Source organism: Phocoena sinus, chromosome 7 (genome assembly GCF_008692025.1).
Source record: "Phocoena sinus isolate mPhoSin1 chromosome 7, mPhoSin1.pri, whole genome shotgun sequence".
Classification (NCBI taxonomy): domain Eukaryota; kingdom Metazoa; phylum Chordata; class Mammalia; order Artiodactyla; family Phocoenidae; genus Phocoena; species Phocoena sinus.
The window spans coordinates 56609232-56628390 of record NC_045769.1 but is presented as its reverse complement, the minus strand read 5'-3'; the positions used below and the strand labels follow the sequence as shown (position 1 = coordinate 56628390).

The 19159-nt window shown below is 41.4% G+C and overlaps 1 protein-coding gene across 1 annotated transcript in view; it reads right to left on the bottom strand.

The window, feature by feature from the left end:
* The window catches only part of NFE2L2 (nuclear factor, erythroid 2 like 2), a 105462-nt gene extending 88760 nt beyond the window's left edge, over positions 1-16702 (bottom strand). The window contains exons 1-2 of the mRNA XM_032638174.1: positions 16640-16702; positions 14336-14543 (exon numbers count right to left, since the gene is read on the bottom strand). The gene's annotated coding sequence lies outside the window, so the exon portion shown is untranslated. The remainder of the gene's footprint in view (positions 1-14335; positions 14544-16639) is intronic.
* Positions 16703-19159: the final 2457 nt, after the last annotated feature.

The following is a 19159-nucleotide window of genomic DNA, read 5'->3' as shown; positions in this document are numbered from 1 at the left end:
AAAAATTGCCTGAAGTGGTTGTGCCTCTAAGTGGGGAGAGGTAGGGTGATGGAGCTTGTTTAACCCACCTAGGAGAACTCGCTTTTCCCTCAAGCCTTTTATTTACTTTTTCCAGTTTTATTGAGATATAATGACATATATCTGTACAAGTTTAAGGTGTAATGCATGATGGTTTGACTTACATATATTGCGCAATGATTACCACAATACGTTTAGTCAGTATGCATCATCTCATGTAGATACAATCAAGGGAAAAAGCAGAAACAAACTTATTTTCCTTGTGACAAAAACTCTTAGAATTTACTCTCTTAACTATTTTCCTATATATTATACAGCAGGGTTAACTATAGTCATCATATTGTACATTACATCCCTCATACTTATTTATCTTATAACTGAAAATTTGTACCTTTTGACCACCTTCCTTAAATTTCTCCTCCCCCCCGCTCAACCTGTTCTGGTAACCACAAGTCTGATCTCTATTTCTAAGAGGTTTTTTTTTTTTTTTTAAGATTCCACATACAAGTGAGATCATACAGTTTTGTCTCTCTCTGACATATTTTACTTACCACAAAGCCTTCAAGGTCCATATTATTGTGCATGGCAGGATTTCCTCTTTCTTATGGCTGAATAATATTCTGCTGTATATATACATATATATATACACACACGCACACACAAACACACACATATATATAATATATCTCACAACTTCTTTATCCATTCATCCACTGATGGACACTGAGGTTGTTTCCACGTCCTCAAGCCTTTTAGAACAATATTCCACATGTGACCACACTTTCTTAGATTGGATAATAAAACTACAAATCTTTAAAAGTATTCTAACATTCACATTTACTCACCAAGTCTAACGTTGGGCTTCTTTTCATTTATTTGAAAGCAGATCAATTCTTGCTATAAGTTTTGAAAAAGAACACAGTGCTCTTGCAAAAATGATGACATTCCAAGAGGTAGGGTAAGGAAGAAGAGGCGAAGCAAGTGCTTGAAGTGGACTGTTGCCATTAGGGAGGTGTGGAATCTGGAAAATCGCTATCACAGAAAGTCATATTGAAAAGAGGTTCAGTAAAATTCATGGTTTGTAGCTCTATGTTTTACGGTATAAAAACTGGCCTAGGTTAACTGTGTTAGATATAGCCTCTTGGCACTCAGCTTCATTTTCACCAACTTCTATAGCTACCCCATTGCACAGCGTTATAGGAGTTGGAAGTCTCAAAACTATATTTCCTACTTTTCATCATATACAGAAATCAGTATCGGATGAATTATAAATCTAAATGTCAACAGTAAAACAAGCTTTCACAAGGAAACATAGGAGAATACCTTTACGACCTTGGAGTCAGCAGTCTTAAACTGGATACTCACAAACTAGACCATAAAGGAAAACCTCTGATGAACTGAACTACATCAAAATTATGAACATCTTCATCAAAAGACACTACTAAAGGAGTGAAAAAACAAGCTGCAGAGAGGCAAAAGGTGTTTCCGATGCATATACCCAACAAAAGACTCATATTCAGAATAAAGAACCACAAAGAACAAGAAAAAGTCAGACAAGCCAACAGAAAATTGGATGAAAGACTTGGACAGGCGCTTCATGGAAGAGGATATCCAAATGGCCAATAAATATAAGAAAAGGTGCTTCACTTGTTAGACAGCAGGTAAATAAAAACTAAAACCACAATATGATTTCCATACATCGCATTAGCCTTTCAACAGAATGGCTAAAATGTAAAAGATGGAAAATATAAATTTTGGTAAGGATGTGGCACATCCATTACTTTGGAAAACGGTTTGGCAATATATACTTGAGCTAAGTGTATGTATCTCCTATAACCCAGAAATTCCATTCTTATATATCTAACTGAAATGTATACATATGTTATTTTCATAGCAGCACTATTTGTAATAACCAAACTGGAAACAATCCAAATGTCCATCTGCAGTAGAATACATAAATGTTGTTATATTCAGCCAATGGAACACAATACAGCAATGAAAATGAAGGTACAACTGCTACACGCAACATGGATAAATCTCACAAAAATAATGCTGAGTGAAAAAAGTCAGTTATAAAAGAGTACATATCATATTATTCCACTTTGTATAAGGTTCAAAAATAGGCAAAATTGCTCTATGATGTTAGAAGCCAAGATTGCAGTTAACTTCAGGGAGGATAATGCTTAGAAAAGAGCATAAGGGGTGCTTCTGGGTGCTAGGAATTTCCATCTCCTCATCTGGGTGCTGGTTACATGGGTATGTTCACTTTAGGAAAGTTCATCAAGCTGACTAATTGTGATTTGTGCATTTTTCTGTGTGTATGTTATACGTCAATAAATATTGACTTATAGCTAAAAAACTATGACTATATAAACTAGATTTTGCCAGTCAGATATAATGAAGTGAGATGTAGAATGTAAAAGGAAGATGGGTGCTATTTTCCCTGCCTGTTAGTTTTCCCTGTTAGTTGCTGATGTGTATGCTGTATTAGAAATAATTTTCAGTGGCTAGACTTTCTCTGCCTCCACGTTGTCACCACCTCCATTGGTAAGAACTGGCTGTGGTATTGGCAGTGGTCTCCATAGCTTTCTTTTTTTTTTTTTTTATTTAACTTATTTTATTTTATCTTTGGCTACGTTGGGTCTTCGTTGCGGTGTGCGGGCTTTTCTCTGGTTGCGGTGAGCTGGGGATAATCTTTGTTGCGGTGCACAGGCTTCTCATTGCGGTGGCTTCTCTTGTTGAGGAGCAAGGGCTCTAGGCACGTGGGCTTCAGTAGTTGTGGCACAGGGGCTCAGTAGTTGTGGCTTGTGGGCTCTAAAGCACAGGCTCAGTAGCTCAGTAGTTGTGGCACATGGACTTAGTTGCTCCGTGGCATGTGGGGTCCTCCTGGACCAGGGCTCAAACCTGTGTGCCCTGCATTGGCAGGTGGACTTTTAACCACTGTGCCACCAGGGAAGCCCTAGCTGTCCCTTTCTTTTGATTATACTCCCAGGTTCACACTGGCTTATCTATCCAAAGCCCTGCACTGCTGACTCAAGTTTAGCTTATGGTCCAAGGCCAGTATCATGTTATTATTAGCCAAAATTTTCCATGGATTGAGGTAGACTTGTAGAAGATTGAAAAATAAAACTTTTCAGCCATAAGTAAGAGTTTTTACCTGGCCCTCCAATACACAATACCTAATACAACAGCTTAAACAGCATAAACAATGAGAATCAGCAGCCTAAAGAAAAATGAGCTAATAAGTGAAGAGAGATTATTGAATTGTGGAATTGTACAGTTAGAAGGGACTTAGAAATTGTCTATATATACGAGGAAACTGAAGCTCAGATATGTACCCAGGCTTCTAGTCAGGGCTTATTCTGAATACTCTTGCTGCTCAAGGTGTGGCCCTCAGACCAGCAGCATCAGCCCCAGCTGGGAAACTGTTAGAAACGCAGAATCTCAGGCCTCAAGACACACGAAATCAGAATCTGCATTTTAACAAGACCCCCAGGTAATTGGTGTGCACGTTAAAATTTGAGGAGATACAGGCAAAAGCACCATGGGCTCTTGTTCTATTATTTAAAATCTTGCCTAAATTATATTGCATAGAAAAACCTGATCTCTTTTGGGCAAGACCTGTATTATTACAGGTCTTAGTCTAATAGATTATTTTGAATAGCTGGATTAAAGAAAAAGACAAGCTCTCTCTAATGATTTCTGGAAGAAGAGGGCATCTATTTGAGCTGGGTTAGTTTTTAATGTTCCCATGCAGATTTTAATCCACTAGAAAAATTAATAGCCTATTTGGTAGTAGCATGTCCTGCAAAAATAAGTGCAATGAAATGAAAGTATTTAAATGGATATTTAAACTATGCAGTCAACAGTGATTTAGTTTTCAATTACACAAAGGTAATTACACTAGAATCTACCTCATTCACCCTTCCGTGAGAAAATGCTGGAGTGTTGTAATAAGTTGATGCTTTCAGACAATGAGTGATCTCCACTCCTTGTTGGCTAGGACCTGAATTCATTTACTGCAAGCAGTTTAGGGTGTATGCAAGAATATAAATGATGGAAACATCCTTTGTGACCCTTCTGACAAAGGAAGTCTCATCACTATTAAGGGTGCATGTGAGGCCACAGGCTCTCAGATTGGGGAGGGCTCACACGGCACGCAGATTTGGCTCGTGAGAAAGGAGCAGGACTGTGGCAAAGGGGAGTTCCCCAGCTCGGCTCTTCCTATGACACTGGTTCTCAAAGTTCGAGTGCAGAGGGCTTCTGGGGTTCTGGTCATGTTTTATTTCTTGATCTGGGTGTTGGTTTCATGAGTGTCTTCAGTTTATGAAAATTCACTGAGCTGTTCACTTATAATAAATACACTTTGCTATGTGTATGTTATACTGCAATAAAAAATTCAAAAATGCAGAAAGCTACAGTTACATACGAGCAGATTTCTCTCCTCTCTCCCTCCTATTCAGATGCAGGTGATCTATGTTCCTTACTTTGAGAAACACTGCATAGAGCAATCCAGGGGCTACAATCAGGGAAAACTGATGACCAAGCTTCATTTACCCAACATATTCATAGAGGTGGATAAGTAAAACCAAACAAGCTATAATGCCTAGTGCAGGGTGTAATATTAATACATTCTTCTGGTCTTCATAACATCCTTGAGAGGACAATATTATCTCCACTGTACAGATGAGGCAAATGGCACCCATAGAGGAGGCTGAGCCAAGAGGCCATGTCAAGTCTCTAAGACCAAAACCTATCTTATTCTCACCAGCACCATTGCTGGGCAGCTTGAAAGAGTAAATAAGTCACAAGGACAGCCTGAGGGAGTGAGAGTGACAGAGAAAGAACACTGAATTCTTCACCAAGGTAGTGGATAGTCATTAAGGGCAGACTGCAAACAGGAACCTCTGGTCTTTTTAGAATCTTCTGGTAAGTAGATGGCAGTTTCTCAGAGGCAATGCCCTGAGGCCACACTCATGGGATCTTTAATTACCTGGAGAGGGTCCTGGACCACGTCCCAAACTTGGCTGAATATCAGAATCACCTTGGGAAGATTTGAAACATACAGATTCATCAGCCCTACCCTAGAGATCCAGATTCAGTACGTTTGGGATGAGGCCTAAAAAGCTCTTTAAATACCACCCCAGATAGTCTGATGATCAGCTGGGCTTGGGAACCACTATTGTAGTCATGGCTGACCACATACAGAGTTAGCCCTGAACTGACCTTGGTAGTAGTTCATCACAAGCCAACCAAGGGAAAGCAAAGGGCCCATTATGGTTGCCCTCAAGCTGAATAAATGTAACCAAATGTCAGGCCAAGAAGCAAAGCAGAATAAAAGGAACCTTGCTTCCATCTCCGGGCTATTGTAAATAGTGCTGCAATGAACATTTTAGTACATGACTTTTTGAATTATGGTTTTCTCAGGGTATATGCCCAGTAGTGGGATTGCTGGTCATATGGTAGCTCTATTTGTAGTTTTTTAAGGAACCTCCATACTGTTCTCCATAGTGGCTGTACCAATTCACATTCCCACCAGCAGTGCAAGAGTGTTCCCTTTTCTCCACACCCTCTAAAGAAGATGTGGCACATATATACAATGGAATATTACTCATCCATAAAAAGAAACGAAATTGAGCTATTTGTAATGAGGTGGATAGACCTAGAGTCTGTCATACAGGGTGAAGTAAGTCAGAAAGAGAAAGACAAATACCATATGCTAACACATATATATGGAATTTAAGAAAAAAAAATGTCATGAAGAACCTAGCGGTAAGACAGGAATAAAGACACAGACCTACTAGAGAATGGACTTGAGGATATGGGGAGGGGGAAGGGTAAGCTGTGACAAAGTGAGAGAGAGGCATGGACATATATACACTACCAAACATAAGGTAGATAGCTAGTGGGAAGCAGCCGCATAGCACAGGGAGGTGCTTTGTGACCACCTGGAGGGGTGGGATAGGGAGGGTGGGAGGGAGGGAGACACAAGAGGGAAGAGATATGGTAACATATGTATATGTATAGATGATTCACTTTGTTATAAAGCAGAAACTAACACACCATTGTAAAGCAATTATACTCCAATAAAGATGTTAAAAAAAAAAGAAGGAACCTTGCTATCATGAGATGGAAAAATGTGGCTAGTTTAGGCCTGCAAATAAAAGGCCTGCACCTGTTGTGTCCCAGGTATTACACTTAACTAGAATTCTTCCCCCTAGCCTGTTCACAAGGAGAGCATCTAAAGGTTTAAAAATTTTTTTTAATTTTACCTTTTTAAAAAGTTGAGATATAACTGACATATATTAGTTTTTTTATATTATATTAGTTTTTAAAAGTATTATACAACGGGAGTCAAAAGGTACAAGCCTCCACTTATAAAATAAATTAGTCATGGGTATGTTATGTACAGCATGGTGACTATAGTTAATAATATTGCAAATAAAACATAAAAGTAAAGCAATTTAATATCTGACCTCAATATGAAATACTCGGTCTAGGTTTTTACTTTAGAAATTTGAAAATTGTGAACAGAGTAAAAACGGACTTTGCAAAATTTCAGGAGACAGTATTGCAAAGGTGACAAGATCCAAGGGCATCTTCCCCCACCCCAGCAATCTGAACTGGTTTATTCTATATTTAAATTATGACCTTGAACAACCTAGACTTCCATTTGACCCCAGTGCTTACTGGTGAAAGTACAGAGGTGATTATGTGCAGTCAATAACTTCCCTATCTCGTCTGTCAACCAGAATAAATAGCTAAAACTGATAAGTTGATAAAGTGCTTTTTTTTATTGGAGAGTTAATAACTTACTCTAAAGTAGACTTTAATTACTGGACCTTGCTAACAACTGACATATGAATTAATTACTTTAAATCACTGCCAAGTTTAATCCCCATACAAGTTTAAAGGAGAACGTCACATTACTCAAACCTAGGGGAAATATTAATGATATAAATGATAGAGCACAATTAAATCTATTATTGATTACTATAAATGGGAACAAAATACAGTGAACAATAAAATAAGCCTACAATCAGAGCTAATCAGATTTATGAAAACCATCTCAATTCAAAACATGTTCTCATCCTAAATCCTTGTCTCATTTGAGGAAACAACCCTTGTTACTCATTTATGAGATTAGAGTCCCATGTTTTATTTCTTTCCACATGTGGAAGTGGGGTAGAGATCTTTTAGCCAAGAAATATATTCTGGGCCTGAACACTAGATAACTGATTGATCGCTATGAATTTTATTAAAAAGTTAATATTACTCTTCTGGATAAAAGAAAAAAAAGAGGGCAAAAAGGGAGAAATTAGAACACGTACCCAAGAGATTAAGGAAATCCTTTGTGTGACCTCAGTTTCCCAGTTTATCTAGTTTTCTGTTTTCTATCTGGGTGAAATACCTCTAATGGGAAAGAACGTTTTAGCTGCAAGTAGAATTTTCTAAATGGCTCTAGGGGAACAAAACAATTGTTAAAATGCTTCTATTCTGAACTTTTTGATTTAAAAGTGTCATAGTAACCAGAGATGTGACCTATTACTTATCCTTTTAGAAAAGAAATTATAGATATTAGGAAAAAACGTATTATAAAAACTCTTACACACACTTATGGTCAGTTGGGTATTTTAATTTTTATTTTTTATGGTTAGTTGGTTTTTTGACAAGGGTTCCAAGATAATCCAATGAGGAAAGAATAGTCTTTTCAACAAAAGGTTTGGGACAACTGGATATCACATGCAAAAGGATATAATTAGACCTTTACCTCGCACCAAATACAAAAATTAACCCCCCAAAAGCAAAGACTGAAATGCAAAAGCTAAACCTATAAAAGTTTAGAAGGAAACCCAGGCATAAATCTGTAACTTTAGTCAACGGCTCATTAGATATAACACCAAAAGTACAAGCAAAAAAAGAAAACAGATAAATTTGACTTCATCAAAATTGAAAACTTTTGTGTTTCAAAGGACACCAGCAAGAAACCTATAGAAGGCAAGAAAAGATTTGCAAATCATATATCTGATATGAGATTTGTATCTAGAATACATAAAAAAATTTAAACGCAACAATAAAAAGACAACCCAATTTAAGAACAGGCAAAAGATCTGAATATACATTTCTCCAAAGAAGATATACAAATGGCCAATAAGCACATGAAAAGATGCACAATATCATTAGCCTTCAGGAAAATGGCAATCACAATCACAGTGATTTCCCTCACACCCTCTAGGATGGCTATAATAAAAAAGACAGATAATAACAAGTGTTGGTGAGGGACTGGAGAAATTCGAACCTTCATGCATTGCTAGTGGAAATGTAAAATGTTAGCCAATTAGGAAAACAGTCTGGCTTTCTCAAAAGGCTAAACATAGAGTTACCCTGTGATCCAACAATTCCCTTTTTAGGTATATAACCCAAGGTAAATGAAATCAAATGTCCACACAAAAACTTGTACACAAATGTTCATAATAGCACTATTCATAACATCTAAAAAGTAGAAACAGCTCAAGTTCCATCAACAGATAAATGGATAAATAAAGTATGTTATATTCATACAATGGAATATTATTCAGCAATAAAAAGGAAGTGCTGATACATACTGAAATATGAATGAACCTTGAAAACATTAAGCTAAGGGACTTCCCTGGTGGCGCAGTGGTTAAGAATCCTCCTGCCAATGCAGGGGACATGGGTTCAAGCCCTGGTCCGGGAAGATCCCACATGGCACAGAGCAACTAAGCCCATGCACCACAACTACTGAGCCTGCGCTCTACAGCCCACGAGCCACAACTACTGAGCCCGTGTACCACAAATACTGAAGCCTGCATGCCTAGAGCCTGTGCTCTGCAACAAGAGAAGCCACCGCAATGAGAAGCCCACGCACTGCAACGAACAGTAGCCCCTGCTCACCTCAACTAGAGAAAGCCCAGGTGCAGCAATGAAGACCCAATGCAGCCAAAAATAAATAAATGTTAATTAATTAAAAAAAAAGAAAAATTAGAGAAAGGGCTGAGGCTACCAAAACTTTTTAGAAATCCTGACAGGATTTTAAATGGATTTTTATTTTTCACCATCCTGGGATATGATTTGGACCTAACTAGATGTCAAATAAACTTAGAATAGTAATTTTGAAGAGCTGTTCTTCACAATGGGCAAATAATACATTGTCGGAGCCAGGACTACCTCTGACATTTGTGAAACCAAGGGAAAGTACAAATGGAGGTCTGCATCCCATGTCTAACTATGTAAAATTATAAATAAAATATGTACTATTTTCCTAATTTGATAACTCTATCTTCCTAATGATCTGAAGACCAAGTCTGAATGTATAATTCTTGAACTCCTTGGAGTCCTGCAATAGGACATGGAGGCACGGGGTGAGCTGGGCCCCAGGCTGAAGCTGCCCCTCTTCTCTTCCCACCCCTGGCTCTGATGGAGAAGGGCCCCTCCTGCAGAAGTGTATATGCCCCGGCCAAAACATCCACACTGTGCACATCCCCTGGTGACCTTCAGGCTGAGGAGTGTACTAGTGGCATGGTCTGTCCTTGAGAGGATGGGACCGGGAAGGAAGTGTAGGCAGGCCTTGAAAGTGAGCTTGGGGCATTTGGGCAAGGAATTCTGAAATGGTCCAAGGTACCCAGAGTGTGGTCTAGAGGGAATCAATGTGGGTTCTGAGAGGGGTACAGCCAGGGAGGGTTAGAGCAGGGCCCTCTAAAAGCTGAAAAGCTATATCAGCAGGAGTCCAGACCATTCTGGAATGTAATAATTAGCCTAAAACACAGAATCCTGGCACATACCTCAGGCCTGCTTTAGCAGGAGGAGGGAGGCCAGATCAAGCTTGTTCAGACAGGGAAGATGGATCATGCCTCACTTGCCCTGGAGGGTTCACAGAAGCTTATTGATTCCTGGCAAAGCAGAACAGCCCAACCTGGGAGAGTCTGCCCAGATTTGAATGCTGGTTTAGTTAATGATTTAAAGGGGCAATCACCTTTTTATTTTATGGGGAAAATGTCTGGGAGATTCTGGTGTTATTTTTATCAGGGCCACTGAACTCTCTGTTTGTCCTTGTAGTGAGAGCCCTGCTACCTCACCACCGCTGTTCTCATAGCACCAAGGACCCGTCAGCCCTGCTTGTCTTCCTCTCAGCTTGTTACCAGTGCTGATGATTTCAGCAATAATCCTGATAAGTGCCCTTATCCCCTTGGTCCTTCATCCACTCCTATCTTTGTACTCTCCATGCCAAATGAAATCTACCACGTGCTTTCTGTTTCTGCTGTAAAGCAGAAGGTGTTGCTGCGGACAATTCAGAAATCTGATCCAAGCCAGTGTCAGCTGACTGTTCCAGCTGAGCCCTCACTACCAACAGGCAATTGTCTGATTTTTTCAATCAGGACAGGTGTTTCCCCACCACATTTTCTTGATCTTTCCTGCAGTCCCACCTCCTGCAATATCACTCCCATCTTGCTTGACAGAAGAGATCAAGATTCTACAATGTCAGCTTCCTCTTTCTGATTTTTCTCTGCTAAGAAATATTTAAACAAGATATTTCCTTTTCTCCTTCCCTCTCATTTCAGAGGAAGAAGGGAACCCTTTCCTTTCTATGTTTGTTTTCTTCTTGGGTCCTGTAGTCTGTGGATTCCTACTCCCTGCAAACATACATGGTCCCTTCTCTGTTCTATATCCTTTGTTTCTTAGCATGCTGGTTTTCTTACTTACTCTTCTTTACATCAAAACATCCAATTCCTTGGGCCCTCTTCTACTCCTCCCCACCCCCCGCAGTCTATCAGCGCCTTCCTGGCTCACTTCTATCACTATTGAGCCTAGGTGCCATTGCCCGTCACTTTGAATGTTTTTTCATGGCATCATCAATCCCCTTGCCCCTTGGTCCTTCTGCCCCATCAGATCTTCCCAGCAAATTCCAAGTCTTGGATCAATCTACCACCAATTTTCTCAGCTCTTACCATTAATAATCCAAGTTATTAAAGAAAATCATACAATTATGTGGACTAGTGCCAACAGCAATTTTGGTCTGTTACTTCAGTTATACTCTCAAGAGGTAATAATTCTTATAGTTGTCCTTCCTTGCTTAATTCCCTCTCTTACTTCTCTTGGTAATAAATCTAATCCTATGGCATTCTCAATTCTACACTTTCACTGACTGTCTTCCAATCATTTCTTTCCTTCCCTTCCCTACCTCCCTTCTTCCCTTCCTTCCTCTCACTTTCTCTTTCTTTCACATACACCAATACCTGGGATGTACCTTATATTCTTCTTTCTTTTCTCTTCTACCCCAACCTAATCAGTAACCACATCCTGTCTATCTTCGCTCCAAAACATTTCCTAAACTCACCCTCTCCTCTTTATTTTGTCATTTTCTTAGTTCAGGCCTTCACCATCTCTGCCTGGTCTTTTTCAATTGTCTCCTAAATGGCATTCACTTGATACTAGCCTCATCTCTCTCCAATTCATACCGAATAGTCTTCTCAGAGGGATAGTTTCTTAGGGAAGGGAAGGGTGAGTTGTGGCTGGGGAGGAAGGAAGAGTCAAAGCAGAGCGAGACCCAAAATTTGGAAGCCAAAGAAGGACACTGAGGGGAGAATAGAAATGCTTCCATTCAAACCCTCTCCTCTGTCTCTTCATAAAAATTTCAGTCAAATCTACATTGCTTACCTCTTCTTTGTGGAGCTGACTTGCCTTTATCTGGCTTGTGTTCAATTATTCTTCATTCATTCACTTATTTCTTATTTAACAGTTATTTACTGAGCTCCTAGCATATGCTAGGTGCTGGAGGGTGAACAGTGATCCAGACAGACACAGTCTTGCCTTGAAAGCATTTATAGTCTAGTGGGAGAGCAGACAAATAAAACAAACTAAAATGCGATAAGTGCTATGACATGAGAAGGTTATGGGAGTGCCTGGAAGGGACACATCAAAGTCAGGGGTAGGAGGGAGGTCAAAGAGGATTTCCCTAGGGAGGTGGCATTTAACTGGAGACCACAGGAATGTGGAGGAATTAGCCAGGTGTAGGGAAAAGATGGAGAAAATCTTCTAGGAATGTGAGAAAGTCCAGAGGCAAAAGAGGGGATGGTGAGCCCAAGGAACTGAAAGAAGAGGGGAAATTGTGGGAAATAAGGTGGGAGAGGTAAACTGGGGACAGAGCTTAACTTTAAGTCAAGTTTACACTTTATTCTAAAAGCAGTGGGAAACTACAGACGGTCTTTTAGCAGGCGAATGACCTGATAAGATTTATGATTTTGAAAGAATATGTGACAGGATGATATGTGAAGTATTAATGGAATGTACTCTCTCTGCTCATCTCTCTCCTTGGGCTCTGAGTTACCAGCCTGCACCTGTCACCTCACCAACACACACTCACCAGACTCTTTTGTTAGTAGAGTGAAAAGCACATTTGAGGAGGCAGTCTGCTACTGAGAGAGACCAGACTCCACACTACAAAATTCAAATACAAAAGGTTCTGCCTGTGCTCCACAACGGGAGAGGCCACAACAGTGAGAGGCCCGTGTACCGCAAAAAAAAAAAAAAAAAAAAAAAAGGTTCTGCACTTTAATTCAGAGATTAAACTAATGAGATTAAACAATTCACACAAATGCATAAATGTGAATTTATTTTTTTCCCTCCGGGCTGGGAGGGGAGAAGAAATGACCTGGCTTGGAAAGGGGATGTGTTGGACAAAAGGAAGAAACGTTCCTGGATTGCCTGCTGGGGTTGCAGGAAAGTGGCTGACCCTTTGAGAGGTGAAGCTACATGGGACCTGCATGTGTACCCAGCCAACCCATCACCACCCATCAGAGCCAGCAGGGTCCAAAACCTAGAGGGCACAGGGGGCCCTGCTCATGTGGAGAGGCTAGAAAACAGCAGCGTTAGCAGCTGGCGCCAGCATGCGGACCACCCCAGATGAGACTAAATGGGTAGTTCCCACTCCATCGCCATATGCAACCAATCAGACATGAACCACCATCCCCTTCTCCACTTCCCTTGGGTAGTCAACCCAAGGAGACCCAAGAGTAAGAGGCAGGAAGAGGGGAAAGAAGGTCTGAAATTGAATTCTAAACTGAAATACTTATATAATCTCAGTTTCTGCCAAATCACTGAATTTACTTGAGAGAATCTAGATTAAGTTACCAGGAAGAAGGCTGGAGGTTCAGATTCAGACATTAAATTGACTCTAGGAAAAAATGTTTCGTTTTTGCATACCTGAGTGTTTGGAGATTCTTGTATCTGTGAAATTCCTTGCTTGTTACAATCACATGGCTACTGTGTGGGGAATGGTTTGAGAGGAAGAATGAAAACAGAGACACCAGGGTTAGGTGAGGCGTGATGGTGGCAGAGAGGAAGGAGATAAGCAAAAGCATAAGGGAAATAGAATCAAGAGTTCATGATGACACAGTTGGACATGAGAGATGATGGAAAGAAAGTAGTCAGGCTGATACACAAATTTCTGGCTGCATAAATGAGTCCAAGGTAGTGCTTTCCACTCAGGGGAAATTCAGGAGGAGATACGGGTTTGAAGAGGAAATTAGTTAAGTTTAAGATGCCCATGGAACTTATAGGTGGGGCTGACTAAAAGGTAGCTATCTGGGTCTGAAGCTCAAGAGAAAGGTCTGGTGTAGATAGGCATATCTAGGAGCATGTACATAGTGCCATAGATGCCCAGGAAAGAGAAAGTATCCAGAAGGAGGACATGCCAGAGGCCGCTTAAGGTCAAATAAAGAGAGAACTGAAAAGTGTCCCTTGAATTTAGATGCATGGAGATCACTGCTTATCTTGGAGAAAGTGATTTTTATAAAGTGAGTAGAGACAACTTCTACAAGAAGTTTAGCTGGCAAGGGGAAGAGAGGGCTGTGGATGGAGGGGAATGCGGCTTTTTTTAACCTGAGAAGGAAGGAGCCAATATGGAGGAAGAGGTTGACTATAAAGATAAGAGTGAGAAGGAATAACTGAGAGTGAGGTCAGTGAGAAGTCAGGAGAAGATGGGATCCAGGGCACAGGTCAAGAGATCGGCCTTAGATGGGGAGGAGAACCTTTTTTATAATAAGAAGCAGGATGGGTAAAGATGCCAAGTAAGTTTATAGGTTGCCATGGAAAACTGAGGCTGCTCACATCTGATAACTTTTACTTCCCCTCACCTTGATAAGTGGGAAATAAAATCACAAACGGAGAATGTAGAGAGGGCAGGCATGGAGGTTTGGAGAGAGGAGAATTCTTGACATAGACCCTCTGGGGACTCAGAAAGAAAGAGCAAGCAGGTCAGGGGAATGTGATAGGATCACAGGCCACACCAAAGTCCCACCTGATGTTGCCGAATCTGAATTTAGGACGTCTATGTGAGTATGTGGCTTTCTCCAGCAGTGTCCAGCAGCCCAAAGGCATGGTCAAAGCAGACAACTGGATTCAAGGTATATGTTCCAAGTCTTGTCAGGCAGATGAAACAGCAGAGTAATGGAGCAATAGAGTTGAGGACACTGGTCAAAGGCTAACGGTATGAAGCATGGTCCTTCCTGGGTAGAGAAGGAAAAGTAGACAGCTAGTGGATGATAAATAAGGAGACAGAAAAAACCGGAAGGATTCTACTTTTGGAAAACTGATAGAGTGACAGTAACCAAGTGAGAAGAATTGGAGGAATAGAAAGTCATAGGTTCAGAGGTGCTGTGGTTTCTTTCTTTTTCTTTCGCTGCGCTGGGCGGCTTGCAGGGATCTTAGTTCCCTGACCAGGGATCGAACCCCGGCCATGGCAGTGAAAGCGCCAAGTCGTAACCACTGGACCACCAGGGAATTCCCGGTGCTGTGGTTTCTCGATGACAAAGTCTGGGAGTGACCATGGGATTGAGTGATTGAAACAGAATGGAAAACGTAATTGGAGATGGAATCAAGGAACTGAGAGGTCAAGAATGCCTCATAGGGCTTCCCTGGTGGCGCAGTGGTTGGGAGCCCGCCTGCCGATGTGGGGGACGCAGGTTTGTGCCCCGATCCGGGAGGATCCCACATGCCACAGAAAGGCTGGGCCCGTGAGCCGTGGCCAGTGGGCCTACGTGTCCGGAGCCTGTGCTCTGCAGCGGGAGAGGCTGTGGCAGTGAGAGGCCCGTGTACCGCAAAAAAAAAAAAAAAAAAAAGCCTCATGGACACACCAAATGCGCCAGATTATTGGCAGAATTTGGAATGCAAAGGAATACTGTGGGCCAATTGCCAATGACTTCAATAAATAAAGGGTATAACCAGCCAGTCAGAAGATGACAGCTGGAGTAGAGAGTGTGGCATAATGGCTATGTTGCCTGGGTCTCAGAGGACAGAGAACTGAGACCCATGGAAATGGGTGTGTATGACAGAAAGGACCTGACCCGGCAGCCTCCACTTGTGAGAGCTGCAGAGGAAGCACTGTGCCTGGGGTAAAGCCAGCTTTCTAAGGGAAGAGGATGGGGGTATCTGGGGCTTTGTTGATGATGCAATCGGATTCCAGGGGTCACAGAGGAAAAATGAAGGGGAAAAGGGAGGAGTGGAACAGAGTCAGGTATAAGGATGAGCGTTCCTAAGAGGATAACTCATTGAAAGGGGCTCTCTCTTGGGCACACATCAGGGATATCAGGGGTCTGAGGGATGGTGGTTTGGCAGCTACATTGATGCAGGAGAATTAATAGGTCAGACCTCTCGGGATTCAGCTTTGTCCTGGGTGTGTCACACCTCCAAGATTCATGGGTGTCTGGAAGGAATGAGTTGGGTCTTGACTCCAGGAAAAGGCTAGAGTTGAGGGCTGCTTGTTGGCAGTTCTGGATGGTTTGGGATGGTATGACCCTTGTGACCTATGTAAGCCGGTGGCTGGGTGATACTCAACATCCCAGCTTTCTTCACTCCCTCATATTCTGCACTATCTCAGTGCCTCTATGCCGGTTCATTTTAGGGCTTGGTTTTGTTTCTAAACTTAGAGCCCAAGGAAAAGCATTCAGTAACCTTAGAGCACCTGGAGATGTTTTGGGAAAAGCAGATAGCCTGACTCATCATAGCATTAACTAATTTCAACCCAAGGAGTATCAAAGAGTACTCCTTCAAGGAAAGATGCAGTGTTAGAGTAATTTCCTAGAATGGTTGCTTTCATTAAAAAAAAAAAAAAAAAAAAAGATTTGTTCAAGTTGGTGGAGTAGAAGGATGTGCACTCACTCCCTCTTGCGAGAACACCAGAATCACAACTGCTGAACAATAATCGACAGGAAGACACTGGAACTCACCAAAAAAGATACCCCACATCCAAACACAAAGGAGAAGCCACAATGAGAAGGCAGGAGGGGCGCAATCACAATAAAATCAAATCTCATAATTGCTGGGTGGGTGACTCACAAACTGGAGAACACTTATACCAGAGAAGTCCACCCACTGGAATGAAGGTTCTGAGCCCCACGACAAGCTTCCCAACCTGAGGGTCCAGCAATGGGAGGAGGAATTCCTAGAGAATCAGACTATGAAACCTAACGGGATTTGATTGCAGGACTTCGACAGGACTGGGGGAAACAGAGACTTCACTCTTGGAGGGCACACACAAAGTAGTGTGTGCATCGGGACCCAGGGGAAGGAGCAGTGACCCCAAAGGAGACTGAACCAGACCTACCTGCTAGTGTTGGAGGGTCTTCTGCAGAGGAGGTGGGTGGCTGTGGCTCACCGTGAGGACAAGGACACTGGCAGCAGAAATTCTGGGAAGTACTCCTTGGCGTGAGCCCTCCCAGAGTCTGCCATTAGCCCCACCAAAGAGCCTGCAGCCTCCAGTGTTGGGTTGCCTCAGGCCAAACAACCAACAGGAAGGGAACCCAGCCCCACCCATCAGCAGACAAGCGGATTAAAGTTTTACTGAGCTCTGCACACCAGAGCAACAGCCAGCTCTACCCACCACCAGTCCCTCCCATCAGGAAACTTGCACAAGCCTCTTAGATAGCCTCACCCACCAGAGGGCAGAGAGCAGAAGCAGGAAGAACTACAGTCCTGCAGTCTGTGGAAAAAAAACCACATTCACAGAAAGATAGACAAGATGAAAAGGCAGAGTGCTATGTACCAGATGAAGGAACAAGATAAAAGCCCAGAAAAACAACTAAATGAAGTGGAGATAAGAAACCTTCCAGAGGGCTTCCCTGGTGGTGCAGTGGTTGAGAGTCCGCCTGCCAATGCAGGGGACACGGGTTCGTGCCCTGGTCCGGGAAGATCCCACGTGCCGCAGAGCGTCTGGGCCAGTGAGCCATGGCCGCTGAGCCTGCGCGTCCGGAGCCTGTGCTCTGCAACGGGAGGGGCTGCAGCAGTGAGAGGCCTGCGTACCGCAAAAAAAAAAAAAAGAAAAAAAAAGAAACCTTCCAGAAAGAGAATTCAGAATAATGATAGTGAAGATGATCAAGGACTTCGGAAAAAGAATGGAGGCAAAGATTGAGAAGCTGCAAGAAATGTTTAACAAAGACCTAGAAAAATTAAAGAACAAACACCTAGAAGAATTAAAGAACAAACAAACAGAGATGAACAATACAATAACTGAAATGAAAACTACACTAGAAGGAATCAATAGCAGAATAACAGAGGCAGAAGAACGGATAAGTGACCTGGAAGACAGAATGGTGGAATTCACAGCCATGGAACAGAATAGAGAAAAAAGAATGTAAAGCAATGAAGACAGCCTAAGAGACCTCTGGGACAACATTCGCATTATAGGGGTCCCAGAAGGAGAAGAGAGAGAGAGAAAGGACCTGAGAAAATATTTGAAGACATTATAGTCAAAAACTTCCCTAACATGGGAAAGGAAATAGCCACCCAAGTCCAGGAAGTGCAGAGAGTCCCAGGCAGCATAAACCCAAGGAGAAACACGGCAAGACACATAGTAATCAAACAGACAAAAATTAAAGACAAAGAAAAATTATTGAAAGCAACAAGGGAAAAACAACAAATAACATACAAAGGAACTCCCATAAGGTTAAAGAAGGGAGTGGCATGATATATGTAAAGTGATGAAAGGGAAAAACCTATAACAAAGATTACTCTACCCAGCAAGGATCTCATTCAGATTTGATGGAGAAATTAAAACCTTTACAGACAAGCAAAAACTAAGAGAATTCAGCACCACCAAACCAGTTCTACAACAAATGCTAAAGGAATTTCTCTAAGTGGGAAACACAAGAGAAGAAAAGGACCTACAAAAACAAACCCATAACAATTAAGAAAATGGTAATAGGAACATACATATCGATAATTACCTTAAATGTGAATGGATTAAATGCTCGAACCAAAAGACACAGGCTTGCTGAATGGATACAAAAACAAGACCCATCTATATGCTGTCTACAAGAGACCCACTTCAGACCTAGGGACACATACAGACTGAAAGTGAGGGGATGGAAAAAGATATTCCATGCAAATGGAATTCAAAAGAAAGCTGGAGTAGCAATATTCATATCGGATAAAATAGACTTTAAAATAAAGAATGCTACAAGGGACAAAGAAGGACATTACATAATGATCAAGGGATCAATCCAAGAAGAAGATATAACAATTATAAATATATATGCACCCAACATAGGAGCACCTCAATACATAAGGCAACTGCTAATAGCTATAAAAGAGGAAATCGAAAGTAACACAATAATAGTGGGGGACTTTAACACCTCACTTACACCAATGGACAGATCATCCAAAAGAAAATTAATAAGGAAACACAAGCTTTAAATGACACAATAGACCAGATGGATTTAATTGATAGTTATAGGACATTCCATCCAAAAACAGCAGATTACACTTTCTTCTCAAGTGCACATGGAACATTCTCCAGGATAGATCACATCTTGGGTCACAGATCAAGCCTCAGTAAATTTAAGAAAATTGAAATCGTATCAAGCATCTTTTCTGACCACAATGCTATGAGATTAGAAATCAATTACAAGGAAAAAAATGTAAAAAACACAAACACATGGAGGCTAAACAAGATGTTACTAAATAGCCAAGAGATCACTGAAGAAATCAAAGAGGAAAACAAAAAATACCTAGAGACAAATTACAATGAAAACACGACGATGCAAAACCTGTGGGATGCAGCAAAAGCAGTTCTAAGAGGGAAGTTCATAGCAATACAAGCCTACTTCAAGAAACAAGAAATATCTCA